Source organism: Microtus oregoni, unplaced genomic scaffold, assembly GCF_018167655.1.
Source record: "Microtus oregoni isolate MIOR12 unplaced genomic scaffold, Mior012 000024F_ref0000369, whole genome shotgun sequence".
NCBI lineage: Eukaryota > Metazoa > Chordata > Mammalia > Rodentia > Cricetidae > Microtus > Microtus oregoni.
In genome coordinates, this window is record NW_024543083.1 from 12,153,850 (window position 1) to 12,160,776 (window position 6,927).

Below are 6,927 nucleotides of genomic sequence, written 5' to 3' on the forward strand. Positions count from 1 at the left end.
ATATCATCTTATGTAGTAATGAGGGCAGCGGGGCTGCGTCCCCAACACCCCAGCCGCCTGCTCGGCTAGCTTATGCCCGAAATAATTACACGAAAACTGTATTCATTTAATCACTGCTTGGCCCATTCTCTTCTAGGTTAATTCTCACATATTAATTTAGCCCATTTCTAATCATCTGTGTGTAGCACCCCAAGGTGCGCTTACAGGGGACATTCTAGCCTATGTCCATCCTGGGTCAGAGCTTCATGCTGGGAGCGGTGCATGGCGTCTCTCTCAGGCGTCTGCTCCTGAGAGGAGAGCTGTCGCGTCTCTGACCTCACTTCCTCTTCCTCCCAGCATTTTGTTCTGTTTACTCCACCCACAGGGCCAAGCAGTTTCTTTATTGGCCAATGACCTTCCTCCATCATTTCCCCTTTTTCGCTTTAAACAAAAAAAAAGGCTTTAACTTTAACATAGCAAAATTACATATAACAAAACAGTTATCAAGTAAAATTTACAATAATTTTTATCATAACTAAGGAAAACTATAACTAACTATTCTTAACTCCATCAAAGACTCCAGAAAGATATAATATTACCTAAGTAAACAAGAACTAAGAACCTTCAAACTCTAGAAATGACAAAGACATCTCGCTGCCTGGACAGTCACCCAAAGTTCTTTTGTACCGTTGGGGCATCCATCTTCAGCCTTCAGGCCCATGATATCCAGCAGACATTTCCATAAAGCAGGAAAATTCAAAGTCAGTTCAGTCACTATCTGTTGTGTCCTGCAGAATGTCTCGCAGACTCTTTCAAAATGAATCAGGAACCCCGAAAGATCATCTCACCTTAGGCAAGTTCAGTAGTCCTCTCTCTGTGGGTTCTCTGTGTCCAGTTTATGCAATAGTCCAGGCAAGAGCAGTTTCTTGCCCAAATGGCTATCAAACTCCATAAGGATCCTCTTCGATGCCCATCTTCCTCTTGAAGTAGATTGGTGCTGCCAGGAGCAGAGTGTCTCATTGTCATGAAAAGTCCTCAGTTATTAAAACATCAAATGTTCTATTCTGTAATCTTTGAAAGACATGAAGAATGTCTATCTAAAATATATCTCTTTATATCTAGAAAATCTAACTAACATGACTACAAGCTTTACTATTATCGATGATTATCCATTAACAACCTATATTTATTAATTATACAGTACATATTTAAATGAACTACACAATCACAATACCTTAACCAAAATCAGAAACACTTATATATAACAAAATTGACCTTAAATCTCTATCAATAAAGCAAAATCTATACTAATGTAAATTATTCATATCTATATCATATCCCCCTTTAAATGTAAAAGGACGTTTATAAACCCTATTTGGGAACATGGGCGCAGTTATTTCTCTCCAAACTGCTTCCTGCTGAATGGGGGCGTTGTTAATTAGGTCTTTCATGGTATAACCTGTGTGCTAGTTTCATCTCAGTTGGCAGTTGAGTGAAGCAATTTTCTGAAGATGTTCACTGCAACCCTTCAGGAGGGCGTGGTCCATCATACCAAATCAGAATAGAAGAAATGAACAGCGTCTCATCCTCTGTGAAAACAAAATAAGAAACTCCTTTCCAAAGTATCATATCCTTAGATCCAAATTCAAAATATCTATGTTGGATTAGTTCAGAAGCATTTATAAACAAATATCTTTTAGTAGCTTTTGCTCTTTCCTCAGCATTCAAATAATTCAAAGAGAGCATAATAGCATACAGTATCAAAATTCTCTGTGTATTTTCCATCTTTGTGCAGCTTTGTTTTAACCTCTATTTTGTTTATTTTTACTTTTAACTCTTTGCTTTTTGAGACAGGTTCTCTGTATCTTTGACCTGAAGTAACTCTGTAGACCAGGCTGTCTTTGAACTCTCAGAGATCCGCCTGTCTCTGCCTCCCAGGCATTCGGGATTAATGGTGTACACTACTACACCTTGAACTCACAGAGATCTATTTGTCTCTGCCTTCTAGGCACTGGGATTAAAGGCGTGTGCTACCACACACAACAACTCTCTTCCTTTTTTGTTTTTTACTTTAAGAACTTCAACTTTTAGTCTGCATATATTTTTAACACACTGTAAACCATTTAAAAATTTTCTTTGTCTTTGAATCTCTCTTTACTGTATATCTCTCTTTTTCTGACCACATGAGTCTTTAATTTACCAAGCAATGTCAGTAGGATTAAAGGTGTGGCTTTGCCAGCTAGATCCAGTCCATTCCTTAGCTTTCCAGCCTCATGGCGGATATACAGGCTGTAGCCATGTTTACTGCAACAACTGTATGGCATTTCAAGGTCCCTGCCAGCAAGTGAGCTACAACAGACAACACTCAAGTCCTCTCTCGGTAGCCAGCCCTCCTGCCTCAAACAGTCAGAGTTTGCCCTGGCAGGATTGCCCAGAAAGCCGGCGTTTTTAAATGGCGCAGCTTTTTTCCTGCTATGGCTGAAAACCGAAAAGCATGTGTTCAGCTTTTTGTCAACACCATTTAAGTGTTTCGTGGCAGGACCTCTTAATGAGCTGCAGGGTTCTGCAGCTAAAGCTGAGTCAGGAAGCCTCTCTTAGATGAGGCGCTTGCTTGCCCCTAGCAAGCAGAGTAGAACCGAGAAATTACTGCTACCAAGAAACCAGGCACAATGCTTTCATTTTGTTCTAGAATTACTTCCCAAGCTGTCTCAGGCTTTATGTGGAAGCAGTTGTCCACGTGGGCGCCATATGTAGTAATAAGGGCGGCGGCGGGGCTGCGTCCCCAACACCCCAGCCGCCTGCCCAGCTAGCTTATGCCCCGAAATAATTACACGGACACTGTATTCTTTTAAACACTGCTTGGCCCATTCTCTTCTAGGCTAATTCTCACATATTAATTTAGCCCATTTCTAATCATCTGTGTGTAGCACCCCAAGGTGCACTTACCGGGGAGATTCTAGCCTAGTCCATCCTGGGTCGGAGCTTCATCCCGGGAGCGGGGCATGGCATCTCTCTCAGGCGTCTGCTCCTGAGAGGAGAGCTTTTGAGTCTCTGAGCTCACTTCCTCTTCCTCCCAGCGTTCTGTTCTGTTTACTCCTCCCACCTATAGTCTAACCAATAAAATGGGCCAGGGCAGTTCCTATATTGGCCAATGACCTTCCTCCATCAATCTTACACCTGTCAGATTGGCTAAAATCAAAAACACCAATGATAGCCTCTGCTGGAGAGGTTGTGGAGGAAGGGGTTCCCTCATCCATTGCTGGTGGGAATGCAAACTTGTGCACCCACTTTGGAAAGCAGTGTTTCGGTTTCTCAGGAAATTCGGGATCAACCTACCCCTGGTCCCAGCAATACCACTCTTGGGAATATACCCAAGTGATGCCTGATCATATAACAAGGGCAATTGTTCAACTATGTTCATAGCAGCATTATTTATAATAGCCAGAACCTGGAAACAACCTAGATGACCTTCAATGGAAGAATGGATGAAGAAAGTGTGGAATATATACACATTAGAGTACTACTCAGGGGTAAAAAACAATGACTTCTCAAATTTTGCATGCAAATGGATGGAAATAGAAAACGCTATACTGAGTGAGGTAACCCAGACCCAAAATATGAACATGGGATGTACTCACTCATATGGTTTCTAGCCATAAATAAAGGTCAGTGAGTGTATAATTTGATATCCTAAAGAAGCTAAATAAGAAGGTGAACCCAAAGAAAAACATATAACTATCCTCTTGGGTAGGGGAAGTAGACAAGATTGCCAGGCAAAAAATCGGGATCTTAAGGGTGGGATGGGAGGGGGGTAAGGGGAGATGGGGAGAGAAAAGTGAGAAGGGTTGGATGGGGAGAACTTGGGGCAACGGGATGATTGGGATAAAGGAAGGTTGGATAGGGGAGCAGGGAAGCACATATCTTAATTAAGGGAGCCATCTTAGGGTTGGGAAGAGACTTGGACCTAGAGGGGCTTCCAGGTGCCCAAGGCGAGGTCCCCAGTTAGTTCCTGGGGCAGCTGAAGATAGGGAACCTGAAATGATCCTATCCTATAGCCATACTGATGAATATTTTGCATATCACCATAGAACCTTCATCTGGCGATGGATGGAGATAGAGACAGAGACAGAGACCCACACTGGAGTACTGGACTGAGCTCCCAAAGTCCCAATGAGGAACAGAAGGAGGGAGAAGATGAGCAAGGAAGTCAGGACCAAGAGGGGTGCACCCACCGACGGAGACAGTGGGGCTGATCTATTGGGAGCTCACCAAGGCCAGCTGGACTGTGACTGAAAAAGCAGGGGATAAAACCGGACTCTCTGAATATGGCGAACAATGAGGACTGATGAGAAGCCAAGTACAATGGCACTGGGTTTTGATCCTACTACATGTTCTGGCTTTGTGGGAGCCTAGCCAGTTTGGATGTTCACCTTCCTAGACCAGGACGGAGGCGGGAGGACTTTGGACTTTCCACAGGGCAGGGAACCCTGACTGCTCTTCAGACTTGAGAGGGAGGGGGAGAGGAGTGGGGGGAGGGGGAGAGGGGGGAGGGGGGAGGAGTGGGAGGCTGGGTGGAGGCGGAAATTTTTTTTTCTCAATAAAAAAAAAAAGAAACAATAAACAAGGCCCTGATCCAATACTTTCTTCTATAAGTTGCCTTGGTCATGGTGTTTCTTAGCAGCAAAAAACCAGTGCCTCAGACAATGAGTTACATGAATATCTGTACAGTAGAGATGCAGTCGGCAGTGACTGTGTCCCCGCATCTTTAGGAAGCTGGCAGAGCTGCCCCTGAGAAACTAATTTCTACCTTTCCCTAGAGAAATGTCTAGTGAAACAAGAAGTCACTGATACATTAAAGCAGACAGAGGTTTCAGATTCTGTAAAATGTCCCCTAATATTAGGGCAGTAAATCTAAAGACACAGCCAGCAATTATCGACCTGCTTTGTTTTCACACTGTGTGTGGCCAGGGAGGGAGGGAGAAAGTCTGCATTGGTAAATATGTGCGTTCGTATTTTTCTCTTTGTGTATAGGTGTGTGCGAGTGTACGTGTGTTCATGTGTCTCTGTGGTGTGTGTGTGTGTGTGTGTGTGTGTGTGTGTGTGTGTATGATCCAGAGGTTTATTGAGGCATCTTACATGAGCACACTCAATTCCTGGTAAACTGGCTAGCTAGTTATCTTGGAGATCCTGCCCTCTATCTTTGCCTAGTGATAAGGTTACAAGAACTAGTCCCTACATTCAGCTTTTAATGGGTCCAGTGATTCAAACTCAGGGCTCACAACTGTAAACTAGGGACACCTATTCCTCTGATCCATCTTCCCCTTAGTGTAAATCGTTTTCTATAATTCAGGGAGCTACATTCTGCCTGGTGACCTAAGGAGATTCAGAATCTCTCCCTTTCCCAGAGCATCAAAGATTTATCATTGATTATCAGTAGGGCTTGTGAACAGCCCTGGAGTTCTTGCTCTTCAGAATCAGAGGACAGTAAAAAAAAAAAAATCACCTTCTAGAAGTCCACTGATTCTACAGAGAAGACGGGGTCTCAGAGGCCAAATGCAATACTCAGTGATCTAGATAGAGACACAACCTGGACATGGCTAGAGTAGAAGATGTGAGAAGTGAAGATACAAACAAGATGTTCTTTTTAATAAGTAATTCATTTGGTTTCTCGAGACAGGGTTTCTCTGTAGTTTTGAACCCTGTCCTGGAACTAGCTCTTGTAGTCCAGGATGGCCTTGAACTCATAGCGATCCGCCTGCCTCTGCCTCCCAAGTTTTGAAATTAAAGGCACATGCCACCACCACCTGAACACAAACAAGATGTTTTAAACCTCATGGATCTACAGCAATTTGTGGTTATGCTAAAGTGAACATAAGAGGCCATTTTATCAGGATGACTACAAGGGAAGCCCCTACAGGCTGCACCTCAATCACCTAGCTGACATTTATCTCATGCTTTCTTTGGTACCTTCAGCCCCTGGAACTTGTGTTTTCTATACTGCTCTATAACGCCTTTTCGATGTCTATATGTGTGCACACCTTCAATGTTGGTGTTCAAGAGGATAACAACCCCTCCCCCAATACTCTGTCATCCTCGTGTTCCCACAGATTGATACAGTTCATCTGCCACACATGAAGAGACCCAGCACGTCCTACTTTAATTATGCTTAAAACTCCAGAAACTCTAATTTCCCAGGAGAGTCCATTATTCAAGTCTTCCCCCAAGATTCCACATCTCTAAAGACCAAACCCCATGCTGCCACTTCCTGTGTATCTATTATTTTCCTTTCATTTTTTCAAAACGCAGTCTCATGCTGCCTGGGTTTGCTTCAAAATATGCAGCTGAGGATGACCTTCAACCTCCTGATCTGCTGCTTCCACCTCCCAACTACTGCAATTGCTATCGTGTTCTACCGCAGTTGGCTCTTTACTAAGCCCAGCTACAGGCCATTGGCACTGTCTTAATGCACATACTGAACCCACAAATATTTCCATTTAGGTTGTGCAGCATACTAAGTAATTTCTATGTTTCTACCCTCTGCCTTTGTTGTTCCCCAGTAAGGTTCTGGTGCATCTGTCTCCTGTGGTGGATACATGGTGTCTCCTGTCTCCTGTAGTGGATACATAGTGTCTCCTGTCTCCTGCAGTGGATACATAGTGCCTCCTGTCTCCTGCAGTGGATACATAGTGTCTCCTGTCTCCTGTAGTGGATACATAGTGTCTCCTGTCTCCTACGGTGGATGCATAGTGTCTCCTGTCTCCTCTAGTGGATACATAGTGTCTCCTGTCTCCTGCAGTGGATACATGGTGTATCCTGTCTCCTGTAGTGGATACATGGTGTCTCCTGTCTCCTGTAGTGGATACATGGTGTCCTACTGACTCCATCTTCTCTCCTCCTCTATCAAGGCCTGGACTTCTGGCCTTACTCTATTCTGCCCAGCTGTAGGCC